The sequence below is a fragment of the Ananas comosus genome, linkage group 19, assembly GCF_001540865.1.
Source record: "Ananas comosus cultivar F153 linkage group 19, ASM154086v1, whole genome shotgun sequence".
NCBI lineage: Eukaryota > Viridiplantae > Streptophyta > Magnoliopsida > Poales > Bromeliaceae > Ananas > Ananas comosus.
Genome location: NC_033639.1, coordinates 6,464,181 through 6,478,257, shown reverse-complemented (window position 1 = coordinate 6,478,257; position 14,077 = coordinate 6,464,181). Strand labels below are relative to the sequence as shown.

The 14,077-nt window shown below is 44.3% G+C and overlaps 1 long non-coding RNA gene across 7 annotated transcripts; it reads left to right on the top strand.

Annotated features, from left to right (window-relative positions):
• On the top strand, positions 1,980 to 13,362 carry LOC109724730. 7 transcript variants are annotated; one of them, XR_002220051.1, is made up of 11 exons: positions 1,980 to 2,330; positions 2,637 to 2,758; positions 2,834 to 2,915; positions 3,026 to 3,102; positions 3,772 to 3,886; positions 4,650 to 4,726; positions 11,114 to 11,235; positions 11,311 to 11,392; positions 11,503 to 11,603; positions 12,273 to 12,387; positions 13,152 to 13,362. It is a non-coding gene; the product is annotated as an uncharacterized LOC109724730 (long non-coding RNA). The 7 variants fall into 7 exon arrangements; XR_002220054.1 differs by lacking the exon at positions 3,772 to 3,886 and having other exon boundaries at positions 1,981 to 2,330; positions 11,166 to 11,235; XR_002220050.1 differs by lacking the exon at positions 3,772 to 3,886 and having other exon boundaries at positions 1,981 to 2,330.

The window sequence follows — 14,077 nt, the reverse complement described above, 5'->3', positions numbered from 1 at the left end:
ATTCACAAGATAAACAAACCACGTCGGAAGAAATCCGAACTGAAATCGTGTTTTTTCGGCGAATTTCGCCGAAAAACGCGCTGGAATCGACTTTTCGATTTCCGTGAAAACTATCAGATCATGGACAATCAGTCCGAGGGTCACCACACACACCAACGCACTGCCCACAGTAGCCACAAGGTGCACGAATGCATAAAAGTCCCTATGTTTACATAAAATCCATCATTTTATGTAAATCGGGCGACTTCTATGGCTCGTTGTCACAAACCGAGGACTTCTAAGGTCCGTCGAGATACGTACTGACAGGTCTCGACGTGCCAGAGGCCGTGCTCATGGTGCGGAGCGCAACAGCTCACTGTGGGAAGCGCGGGAGCAACCCGAAGGTTCTGCGAACAGCGCGCAGTCAGGGAAAATCACGCCGTACAGGCCGATAAGACATCCGCTGATGTAAAATAAGGTGAGCTCTGTGATCAGAACTGATCAACAATCACCGTGCTCACCTCCGGAGCCATCGGAATAGTCTCGGATCGCTGGAACAATGCACGCAATCCAGAAATAGTAGCCAAAAAGGCTCGACAAGGTCGACACCGCCGAAACAGCGGAACGGGGCCTTCCCGACAGAAACCAAGGTGAGCACGATGATCAGCAATGAGTCACGATCATCGTGCTCCCTTCCGTATTGATCGGGAGGCCTCGGGAAGCTCAGAACAATAAACCCACTCAACTAAGCCCTGTTTCGTGCTTGGCCGGAGCAAGCTTGCTCCGGTTGGCTTCCGGCGGCACGGCGGCACGCGCGGGGACCAGGGATGGGTACGGGGGAGGTGATGAGTACGGGGCTCACCTCGGGTGGCGGCTGAGAGCGGTGGCGGCTGAGAGCGGCGACGGCGAAGCAAACCGAGCCCGTACCGACTTGGGCTCGGGCTCCAAGGGCTGCTGCGGCCATGGAGGCGGCCGGGGCACCTCGAGGGCTACGTCGGGGAGTTGCTGGAAGCCGGAGGGGGCCTCGGGTGCGACCTCGAGCGGCGGCGGCGCAGGGAAGGAGCCGTGGGGTCAGCTAAGCCCGAGCAGACTGGGCTGCCGAAGGCTGGCCTAGGCGGCGACGGCGGCTCGCTAGGGCGGCGGCGACCGGCGGGGAGGGTCACCGAGGGTACGGGGACGACGGCAGGAGCGGGCTCAGGCGGTGGCTGCGCGCGGGGAGGCCACGAGTTAGTCTCCGCCTGGGCTTGGCTTGGTAGGCTGCAGCGAGCACGGGTGGCGGCGGCGGCAACTGGCAACGCCGGCGGCGGCGCGCGGGGGGTGTCTCCGGGACTCCGAGGGCTGCGGCCATGGTAGGGCAGCCACGGATCTCTTCCTCAATCCGAGATGAAGAGAGATAAAAGGAGAGAGATAGAGAGGGAGGAGAAAAAGGTGGAAGATGGTGGCTGTGGCGGTGGCTGCCGGCCGGGGCTCGATCGGCGGCGGCCAGCCCGTGCGCGGCGGGGCAGGGGAACAGAGGTGAAGGTGGCAGGGTGCGGCTAGGGCAGCTGGGGGCTCAACTAGGGCTCGGATCCCAAGAAAAACCCTAGAAAACATTATATATAGGCTGGCTAAAATACAAATAAGTCCTCCGAAGATAGTTAATTGCAACCAAGCCCTCTACAGCTCGAGTAAAACGCGCGAACATTATATATTGAATTTTAGTTACGAGCTAATTGTGACTGAATTGATCACAATAATGCAAAAATGAGAATTAATCGCTTCCAAATTAATTTAGTAGTTTGTAGAGGTTATTCGGCATAATTTGGAAGTGATTATAAGTGTTCGAAGCAAGCCGGACGCGTGAAATAAGCTTCAAAGTTGCTGCTGCCAGGTTCTAATTGGTGTAGGGACTAAATTGCGAGACTGCAGGGACTAGATTGTAACTGCAGGGTTGTGATGCATTATTGCTGATTTGAGGGATTAAACAGCAAATTGCTGATCTTATCACTTTACCCAGGTAGCCAGCACCTGTTAGAGGATAAGGATTACTATTTTCTCATCTCTCTCTATCTAATTCCTTCTTTCTCTCTGTAGCCGAGGGGATTGGTGGTGCTGCCGAGCTGTTAGAGCTGAGGAAAAGCCTAGGTGAGTTGATGGTAAAGAGAAGTGGCAGCTTGAGGGCTGATGTTGTGAGGCTTGTTTGAGCTTAGGGACCAGCTGAGAAAGAGCTGGAACTCGAGAAAAAATTTCTGTAGAAGCTGAAGTAAAGAGAGGAAGTATGAGACTGCTAGTTGTTGGGACTCCCTGTTGATCCGAGCTGAAGGGATGGCACCAAAGCGTTTAATTTCTTGCAGTTAGAGCATCTAATTAAGGTAAATTGAGCTCATGTTTGATTAGAATCCAACTAATTGCTATAAAGATAAGTTACAAACTAGAGGCTTGGAGGCTGCTGCTGCCAGAATTCTGCGAATGCAGAATTTGCATTGGGTACCTCAGCTGGTACCGGTACAGGCTGAGGTACTCAGCAGGGTTGCAATGCACTTTTGTGGAATTGGAGGGTTAAAGTGCAAATTTTTAGCCTCATCACTTAATCCCAATTAATCTGAGGATGTACACGTATTGGGACACCTCCTCCATCTGTTATTCTTATCTCTTTTCCCTCTATCTTTCTCTCTCAGCCAAGAAGCCATGTGGGAAATTGGGAGTGCTGAAATTTCTTGGTGTTGGCAGCCTTGATGCTTGCAGATTGAGAAGGGGCTGGTCCGAATAGGGAACAAGTTGGAGAGGCACCTGAGTGAAAGTAAGTGATGTTATATTGGATTAAGTTGAGTTGATGAATTCAGAAAAGAGTTAAGTGATTAGTATTGGCTGCCAGGAATAGAAGGCTTAGTGAAGTTGGTGGAGTTGAAGCCTTGCTAATCCGAGCTGAGAACAACCTAGTTTAGTACCTAATTAAGGTAAGCTTGTTTCGGTATCGTTCTATAAGTAATTATAGTCCAATTAATTGCTTTAGAAATGACTTGTAGAAGGATTTCTTGCTGTTGAAATTGGCAAACCTGGATTTCAGGTTGATTGAAGTTGCTGAATTGGAAATCAGCAAAGTTGCTGAATTGGAAACCAGCAGAAGGAAATTTGGAAACTGAGGTAGATAGCTTACTTTTCAGTTGGGATCATAGAATATGCATAAAAGAAGCCTCTAAATGGTTTAATTAAGGTGTGTGTATGCAGAAATTTCAGCATCAGTGCAGAATTTAATGTTGAGCTGAATTAAAGGCTTATTAGAGCTGCCGAATTGAAAAATTCAGCTGAAAAGGAGCTCTAGTGAGCTGCGAGCAACTTAGAGAAACTTCTAATCCAAATATGCATAGTACCTAGTACCCATACCTGAATTGGGTAAGGATGAGTACTATAAGATACTCGCGAGTTGAGAAGCATATGCAGAAATTCAAGAAACTGAATTTCAGCATTGAACTCTATTAACTATTGGAGTTGGAACTAGCTACTGAGTAATAGGCCTAGTGAATTTTAGATTAAACATGATTAGAGCAAAGTTGAATTTGATTAGCTTTAATTTCTGAATGATAGTGATGTTAATCCCTGCTTAAAAGAAGGGATTAATTATGAGTTATTTAGATTTCTAAGACTCCAAAATGCATATGAGGCCTAAATAAAAAGCTATGTGTGCATTATGTATCCAAGTTTAGGTCTAATGCCGATTTGTAGAAATAAGATTGTGACTTCAGTTTAACTTCTTTTATTCTTTTATAAATGAAAGTTAAACTTGCTCGGAAGTCTAAATTGACATTCCGACAGGTCGGCAATGCACGAATTGCAGTAGAAGCCGTTTAAGCTCTATTTGCACAGAGTCGCGAGAGCTCGTTATTGGCATAGTTCGAGACGCTGATTCTAACTGTTAGCATCCCTACAGGTGGGTGGTGATATCCGAAATATTTGAATCCCCCTTTATGTCTATGATATTTCATTGAGCATATTTATATGAATGACTTGTATTCATGCATTATATGGAAATGGTCACTATACAGTTAGTAATTGAATATTTGAGTTCATGTTAATGTTAAGAATCTATGGACAAAACTATGTGAACCTAGAACCCTGTGAATGTATGAACTAGTAAAGGACTATGACCTTAGTAAACTTGGTGACATTATGACTTGAAGAATTGACTAGCATTGAGATTGGAAATACTAAACTAGCATAAAAAGCTAGTCAGAGTAAAGTATGGAATTGTCATTTGGTAAATCCTCAAAGATGAGGATTGGATCATACTCACCTTAGTCTAATGCTCGAGGAAGGTCACTCTTCCTTGGGCGATGAGCTCCGGAGTTGTCATCAACTGGGTTGTAGCGGAATTCTCCCCAGTAGATGGTCCCGTCGGGTTGTAGCGGAATTCTCCCCGATAGTAGGGATTTGGTTGTGAGTTATAGTTAACCAAACGGTTAACTGAGATAATTGGGTAATGTTTATTAAAAGTATACATGCATATTTATCAGTTATCATATATTGCTTCTTTCAGCTTTGTACAGGCATTGTAGTAGTTACATGTTATAGTTGGTTACTATCTGTTTACTTTTCTTGCCACATATGCCTGAATAGACCTAGTGGGTGAGTCGGGAGGTCGGCGGCCGAACCCACTGGAAACTTTTAGTAGTTCTCATCCACTAACCATACAGGTTCCAGCGCGAGCAGTGTGGCCGAGGATTGCGGCAAAAGCCCAGCAGCCTAGCTAGTGGACACTCGAGTTCTAGTGGTATACCATTTTGGGTTCATGTGATACATTTTTGATGTTCAGAGACTTGTAAATGAATGTATAAAAGAGCATGTAAGTAACTAAATGTTTCAGTTATTCAGTTATGTATAGTTCAGTTTAAAGTTTTCAAGTTACAGTGAAATTCATGTATAGCTAGCTTACTATCACTTGTGGTTGCTGCTTGCCCTCGTGCAAGCCCTGAGTAATGAATTGTTATCCTGGGCTTTGTTCATTTCTTTATACAGGTACTCGTTGTTATTGAGCCTTGGGCGGACAGGAGAAGTTCTGTCCGTTCGGCATCTGTGTACGGACCCGGATCGACCAAATTGGCGATAGCGGGACGTGACAGATAAAGTGGTATCAGAGCAAGTGATAATTGAAAGACTAGGATGACCTAGGGGACTTAGGATTGGAAACCTAGGAACTAAGAACGCGAGTGGCGTGAATCTAAAGATAGCGAAAGCCAAGTAAATTGGGTTAGTTGTTAGCATGTCTCTAATGTTGATTAGGGGCTAATCTAAGTGTTATTTATATACAACTTAAGGAGTTATGTTGGTGGCCAACAACATAAAGCCAAAGGTTGAATGTAAGTACGCTTGATTGCTTTCGCCTAATTGGTTTTGTTTTACTAATGTGAGTAGTTCGTTTCAGGAGAAATGCCACCGCGACGTGCGACGAGATCCACTCCGGCATCACCTTTAGGGGTGCCAGAGCAGTCTGGGTCTGATGAAGTTCAGGAGTTGCGTGCTCAGGTGAGCGCGTTAGTCGGGGCTATGCAGAGATAGGAAGAGCATATAAAGAGTTTATAGGATCTAATGTCACGACAGGCGACAACAGCAGCACCTGGGAGTCAGGATGTACCTGTATCTGAGGCACCGACGACCGTGCCCCTATTCCGCAGACTGTTCCTCCTGTGGCTTCTGGGCCTTCTGTTGTAGATCCAGCCATGGTAGAGGTCGAGCAAGTGCGATTTGTAAAGGTACTAGAGGCATTTATGCGATTTAATCCGCCTATGTTTGACGGGAAAGAAGCGAATCCGTGGGTATTGGAGACATGGTTTACAGCGATGGAGTCATTATTTGAGGATATCTATACCTTAGAAAGGGACAAGGTTCCGTTGGCAGCGCACTGTTTTGAGAAGGATGCTCAGATTTGGTGGCAAAAGGCCAAGAAGAAGCGGGCATCAAACCTATCATCGCTCACTTGGGAGGAATTTCGAGAGATGTTATTTATGGAGTACTTTCCCGACGGTGATAAAAGGAAAATGAAAGAAGATTTTTGCAAATTGAGATAAGAAAACCATTCGGTACGGGAGTACGAACGGGAATTTACTCATTTGGTGAACTGTGTACCCGGTATGGTTCATACTGATCGAGATCGAGCAGAGTGCTTTGAGCGGGGGTTGCGACCTGATATATTCAAAGTAATCAATGCTTTGAAGTTAAAGACTTTTGAGGAAGTCCTAGATCGAGCTCTTTGGGTTGAGCGTGGGAATGCGATTGCGTGTGATGAACGCGAATCGTTTGAAAGAGAATGAGAAAGGGAAAAAGGAAAGAAGAGGACCACTAGTGGTGCCGGGGGACAGTCGAGCTCTAAACGGCCCCCTCGGTATCCACGTTCTCAGTCGAGGTATCAGGGACCCCTGAGATGTGTGATTTGTGGCGGGAGTCATCGACCGACAGCCTGTCCGCAGCGTGGGGGAAGATGTTACCGGTGTGGACAGCCAGGACACCTGAGTCGGGAGTGCCCGACTGGACCCACGTCTACCCAGTCCACGGCTTCAGTTCAGTCGCCTTTCAGACAGCGTGCGGGTCTCCCACCTGCTATGTCAGCTGGACGTTCTTTTGTGCCGCGTCAGTATGAGACACCTCGACCTGCACCGAGTAGCCGTGTGGACACACCTCGACCTGCACCGAGTGGCCGTGTATTTGCAGCCCAGGCAGAGGAGCCGACCGTGGTTGATGACGTCGTGGCAGGTATTGTTTTAATTTATGGCACTAGATCTCGTGCATTATTTGACACAGGTGCATCGCATTCATTCATCAGTAGCTCATTTGCTAAGACGCATGATATTGAGATTTCGGATAGTGAGGATGCCTGGTGGGTGTATGCCCCTGAGCACACATTTAGTGTTCACGAAGTGTGTGCGGCGTGTCCAGTACAGGTTGGTGATTGGATTATGCAGCAGATTTGCTAGTGCTAAGTCGCATGAAAGACTTTAATGTGATCCTTGGGATGGACTGGCTTACAAAGTACTATGCCACGATTGATTGTGAAAGTAAAGTAATTACTTTTCGTGAACCCGGGCAAAAAGAAGTTGTGTATCGGGCGTGCAAGAGTTCGCTCTTTGCGTTAACAGTATCGACGTCGAGAGCAAGAAAGTTGATTAGTAGTGGATGTGCGGCTTATTTGGCAACAGTTGTGGAGACTCAAAAGGAACTTCCAGTACTTGGAGATATTCCAGTAGTTCGAGAGTTTCCTGATGTGTTTCCTGCGGAGTTACCGGGATTGCCACCGGATCGGAAAATTGAGTTTGTTATTGATTTGGTTCCGGGGACGGCGCCAATTTCGAAGGCTCCGTGCAGAATGGCACCAGCTGAGTTAAGAGAGCTGAAAGCTCAGTTGCAGGATTTGATGGACAAAGGCTTTGTGAAGCCTAGTGTGTCGCCGTGGGGAGCTCCAGTTCTGTTTGTAAAGAAGAAAGACGGAACACTTCGGCTGTGCATTGACTATCGCGAGCTGAATAAAGTCACAATTAAGAATAAATATCCGTTTCTATGAATTGATGACTTATTTGATCAGTTGCAAGGGTCACGGGTATGCTCAAAGATTGATCTCCAATCAGGTTACCACCAATTGAAGATCAAACCAGAGGATATGCATAAGACAGCGTTTCGCACTCGTTATGGTCATTACGAGTTTACAGTGATGCCGTTTGGGCTAACCAATGCCCCTGCAGCGTTCATGGATCTAATGAATAGGATCTTTAAGGCGTTGTTGGATCAGTGTGTTGTAGTATTTATTGACGACATCTTGATCTTTTCTCGAAGCAATGAGAAGCACGAGGAACACTTGAGAATGGTGATGCAAATTCTGCGGGAGAAGTAGTTATATGCCAAATTGAAGAAATGTGAATTTTGGCTCCGAGAGGTTGCATTTTTGGGACATGTGATTTCTGACGGTGGTGTAGCTGTCGACCCAAAGAAAGTAGAGGCAATTAAAGAGTGGCCTCGCCCGACGACTGTTCCAGAGATCCGCAGTTTCCTTGGACTTGCGGGATATTATAGGCGGTTCGTGGAGGGATTTGCAAAGATTACTACTCCACTAACGCGCCTTACACATAAAGGAACTAAATATGTTTGGAGCGAAGAATGTGATCGTAGCTTTCGGGAGTTGAAAGAAAGGTTGACTTCGACTCCTATTCTGGCCTTGCCGATTTCGGGGGAGAGTTTTGTGATCTACAGTGATGCTTCCTATAGTGGACTTGCGTGTGTACTTATGCAAGGTGGTCGAGTCATTGCCTATGCGTCTCGCCAGCTGAAGAATTATGAAAAGAACTATCCTATTCACGATTTGGAGTTGGCGGCAGTAATCTTCGCATTGAAGTTGTGGAGACACTATCTTTATGGCGAGCATTGCGAGATTTATACTGACCATAAGAGCCTGAAGTATTTATTCACCCAAAAAGAGCTAAATATGCGACAACGTCGGTGATTAGAATTATTAAAGGATTATGATGTTACTATTCTATACCACCCAGGAAAGGCTAATGTGGTTGCAGATGCACTGAGTAGAAAGTCAGTTGAGAACTTGGCTATGATGATCACCCACCAACCGTCGTTGCAGAATGAAATGCGACGGTTTGATCTTGAGGTAGTCGCTCCAGATGTACCAGTTATTCTTGCCGCTCTAGTTGTTCAACCGACCTTATTGGAACAAATTAAAGAACGGCAACCTTCAGATCCGTATCTCCAAAAGGTGCGGTGTGAAGTTGAGAGCGGACGTGGTGATGATTTTGCAGTAGGGTCAGATGGAGCACTTCAGTTTCGCAACTGGTTGTGCGTGCCCAAAGATGAGGAGATTCAGAAAGCTATGTTACAGGAAGCTCATCAGTCACCTTATAGTGTACATCCAGGTGGCACTAAGATGTACAAGGATCTTAAAGTGCATTATTGGTGGCCTGGGATGAAGAAGGATATTGGGCGGTTTGTGGCGCAGTGTTTGACCTGTCAGCAAGTGAAAGCTGAGCGTCGCTTCCCTGCGGGAAAGTTGCAGAGTTTACCTATTCCCGTTTGGAAGTGGGAGAACATTGCGATGGACTTCATAGTTGGATTACCCCGATCACAGGCTGGACATGACACTATTTGGGTGATTGTTGATCGACTGACGAAATCGGCGCATTTCTTGCCGATTCATGCTACTTGGTCAGGAGACAAGTTAGCTCAGGTATACCTCGACGAGATTGTGAGATTACACGGAGTCCCAACGTCGATTGTATCAGATCGAGATCCGCAGTTTACATCTCACTTTTGGAGGAGTTTGCAGGATGCTCTTGGCACACGACTCGATTTTAGTACAGCATTTCATCCTCAGACCGATGGACAGTCTGAGAGGACGATTCAGATTTTGAAGGATATGCTACGGGCGTGTGTACTCGACTTCAGGGGTAGTTGACATGCTTTCTTAGCGATGGCCGAGTTTGCGTATAACAATAGTTATCAGGAAAGCATCGCAATGGCACCATTTGAAGCCCTCTACGGGAGAAAATGTCGATCCCCTATCCATTGGAGTGAAGTAGGAGAAACGATTGTATTTGGTCTTGATGTACTCCAAGAAGCGGAGAAAAAGGTACGCCTAGTCCGCCAGAGATTGTTGACAGCCCAGTCGCAGCAGCAGAGTTATGCAAATAAGCGCCGAAAGAACTTGGAGTTTGCGGTTGGCGATCGAGTATTCTTGAAGGTGTCGCCGATGCGTGGGATAAAGAGATTTGGTGTTCGAGGAAAGCTTAGTCCTCGATACATTGGGCCCTACGAGATTTTGGAGCGAGTGGGAGCGGTAGCTTATAGATTGGCTTTACCGCCGAAGTTCGAGGGAATACACAATGTATTTCATGTTTCGAATCTTCGCAAATATGTGCATCATCCTGGACATGTTCTCGAGTTCGAACCAGTAGATTTGCCGGAGAATATGACTTATGAAGAGTATCCAGTATGCATCCTTGATCGTGAAGTGCGAGAACTACGGAATCGCACTATTCCCTACGTGAAAGTACAATGGAGTAATCACTCAGGACGAGAGGCCACTTGGGAATTGGAAGAAACCATGCGCGACTCCTATCCCCATCTATTTGACCAGGAGGACTAAGGTATGAATTTAAGTTTCGAGAACGAAACTATTTAAGGAGGGGAGATTGTAATATATTGAATTTTAGTTACGAGCTAATTGTGACTGAATTGATCACAATAATGCAAAAATGAGAATTAATCGCTTCCAAATTAATTTAGTAGTTTGTAGAGGTTATTCGGCATAATTTGGAAGTGATTATAAGTGTTCGAAGCAAGCCGGACGCGTGAAATAAGCTTCAAAGTTGCTGCTGCCAGGTTCTAGTTGGTGCAAGGACTAAATTGCGAGACTGCAGGGACTAGATTGTAACTGCAGGGTTGTGATGCATTATTGCTGATTTAAGGGATTAAACAGCAAATTGCTGATCTTATCGCTTTACCCAGGTAGCCAGCACCTGTTAGAGGATAAGGATTACTATTTTCTCATCTCTCTCTATCTAATTCCTTCTTTCTCTCTGTAGCCGAGGGGATTGGTGGTGCTGCCGAGCTGTTAGAGCTGAGGAAAAGCCTAGGTGAGTTGATGGTAAAGAGAAGTGGCAGCTTGAGGGCTGATGTTGTGAGGCTTGTTTGAGCTTAGGGACCAGCTGAGAAAGAGCTGGAACTCGAGAAAAAATTTCTGTAGAAGCTGAAGTAAAGAGAGGAAGTATGAGACTGCTAGTTGTTGGGACTCCCTGTTGATCCGAGCTGAAGGGATGGCACCAGAGCGTTTAATTTCTTGCAGTTAGAGCATCTAATTAAGGTAGATTGAGCTCATGTTTGATTAGAATCCAACTAATTGCTATAAAGATAAGTTACAAACTAGAGGCTTGGAGGCTGCTGCTGCCAGAATTCTGCTAATGCAGAATTTGCATTGGGTACCTCAGCTGGTATCGGTACAGGCTGAGGTACTCAGCAGGGCTGCAATGCACTTTTGTGGAATTGGAGGGTTAAAGTGCAAATTTTCAGCCTTATCACTTAACCCCAATTAATCTGAGGATGTACATGTATTGGGACACCTCCTCCATCTGTTATTCTTATCTCTTTTCCCTCTCTCTTTCTCTCTCAGTCAAGAAGCCATGTGGGAAAGTGGGAGTGCTGAAATTTCTTGGTGTTGGCAGCCTTGATGCTTGCGGATTGAGAAGGGGCTGGTCCGAATAGGGAACAAGTTGGAGAGGCACCTGAGTGAAAGTAAGTGATGTTATATTGGATTAAGTTGAGTTGATGAATTCAGAAAAGAGTTAAGTGATTAGTATTGGCTGCCAGGAATAGAAGGCTTAGTGAAGTTGGTGGAGTTGAAGCCTTGCTGATCCGAGATGAGAACAACCTGGTTTAGTACCTAATTAAGGTAAGCTTGTTTCAGTATCGTTCTATAAGTAATTATAGTCCAATTAATTGCTTTAGAAATGACTTGTAGAAGGATTTCTTGCTGCTGAAATTGGCAAACCTGGATTTCAGGTTGATTGAAGTTGCTGAATTGGAAATCAGCAAAGTTGCTGAATTTGAAATCAGCAAAGTTGCTGAATTGGAAACCAGCAGAAGGAAATTTGGAAACTGAGGTAGATAGCTTACTTTTCAGTTGGGATCATAGAATATGCATAAAAGAAGCCTCTAAATGGTTTAATTAAGGTGTGTGTATGCAGAAATTTCAGCATCAATGCAGAATTTAATGTTGAGCTGAATTAAAGGCTTATTAGAGCTGCCGAATTGAAAAATTCAGTTGAAAAGGAGCTCTAGTAAGCTGCGAGCAACTTAGAGAAACTTCTAATCCAAATATGCATAGTACCTAGTACCCATACCTGAATTGGGTAAGGATGAGTACTATAAGATACTCCCGAGTTGAGAAGCATATGCAGAAATTCAAGAAACTGAATTTCAGCATTGAACTCTATTAACTATTGGAGTTGGAACTAGCTACTGAGTAATAGGCCTGGTGAATTTCAGATTAAACATGATTAGAGCAAAGTTGAATTTGATTAGCTTTAATTTATGAATGATAGTGATGTTAATCCCTGCTTAAAAGGAGGGATTAATTATGAGTTATTTAGATTTCTAAGACTCCAAAATGCATATGAGGCCTAAATAAAAAGCTATGTGTGCATTATGTATCCAAGTTGAGGTCTAATGCCGATTTGTAGAAATAAGATTGTGACTTCAGTTTAACTTCTTTTATTCTTTTATAAATGAAAGTTAAACTTGCTCGGAAGTCTAAATTGACATTCCGACAGGTCGGGGACGCATGAATTACGGTAGAAGCCGTTTAAGCTCTATTTGCACGGAGTCGCGAGAGCTCGTTATTGGCATAGTTCGAGACGCTGATTCTAACTGTTAGCATCCCTACAGGTGGGTGGTGCTATCCGAAATCTTTGAATCCCCCTTTATGTCTATGATATTTCATTGAGCATGTTTATATGAATGACTTGTATTCATACATTATATGGAAATGGTCACTATACAGTTAGTAATTGAATATTTGAGTTCATGTTAATGTTAAGAATCTATGGACAAAACTATGTGAACCTAGAACCCTGTGAATGTATGAACTAGTAAAGGACTATGACCTTAGTAAACTTGGTGACATTATGACTCGAAGAATTGACTAGCATTGAGATTGGAAATACTAAACTAGCATAAAAAGCTAGTTAGAGTAAAGTATGGCATTGTCATTTGGTAAATCCTCAAAGATGAGGATTGGATCATACTCACCTTAGTCTAATGCTCGAGGAAGGTCACTCCTCCTTGGGCGATGAGCTCCGGAGTTGTCATCAACTGGGTTGTAGCGGAATTCTCCCCAGTAGACGGTCCCGTCGGGTTGTAGCGGAATTCTCCCCGATAGTAGGGATTTGGTTGTGAGTTATAGTTAACCAAACAGTTAACTGAGATAATTGGGTAATGTTTATTAAAAGCATGCATGCATATTTATCAGTTATCATATATTGCTTCTTTCAGCTTTGCACAGGCATTGTAGTAGTTACATGTTATAGTTGGTTACTATCTGTTTACTTTTCTTGCCACATATGCCTGAATAGACCTAGTGGGTGAGTCGGCGAGGTCGGCGGCCGAACCCACTGAAAACTTTTAGTAGTTCTCATCCACCAACCATACAGGTTCCAGCGCGAGCAGTGTGGCCGAGGATTGCGGCAAAAGCCCAACAGCCTAGCTAGTGGACACTCGAGTTCTAGTGGTATACCATTTTGGGTTCATGTGATACATTTTTGATGTTCAGAGACTTGTAAATGAATGTATAAAAGAGCATGTAAATAACTAAATGTTTCAGTTATTCAGTTATGTATAGTTCAGTTTAAAGTTTTCAAGTTACAGTGAATTTCATGTATAGCTAGCTTACTATCACTTGTGGTTGCTGCTTGCCCTCGTGCAAGCCCTGAGTAATGAATTGTTATCCTGGGCTTTGTTCATTTCTTTATACAGGTACTCGTTGTTCTTGAGCCTTGGGTGGACAGGGGAAGTTCTGTCTGTTCGGCGTCTGTGTACGGACCCGGATAGACCAAATTGGCGATAGCGGGACGTGACATTTAAGTATTTCTAGGTTGTGTGGTTATGTAAGAAAGTAAAAGATATATAATAGTTGTTTTTTCTCTAAAAACTATCGCTAAATGTAACAGCTAATAGCGACCAACTACTTTACTTCGTCGCTAAATAGTGAAGCGGCAGTAGTGACGAAGTTATTTTGTTGCTAAATAACAATAGTCACAAATTTTCATTCTATAGCGACAAATAATATTGGCCGCAAAAGACCTACATTTTTGTAGTAAGATAGTTTTATCGATATTATAATTATATTTTGATTATTAATTATATTCTCATTTTATTGAAGAAACTCTCGTTTTATCACAAGATTTTGAGTCATTGAGCGTCTGTTATACGTCAGCATCATCAGATCCCTCTATGATACTTGATCATTTTTTTCATATTTGAACCTATTATACCTTTTTGTATCATTTTATATTTTGAGCCACTATATCCTTTCTAAAAAACTATTCGGGAGATTATATGTCACGCCCTGGATTACTCG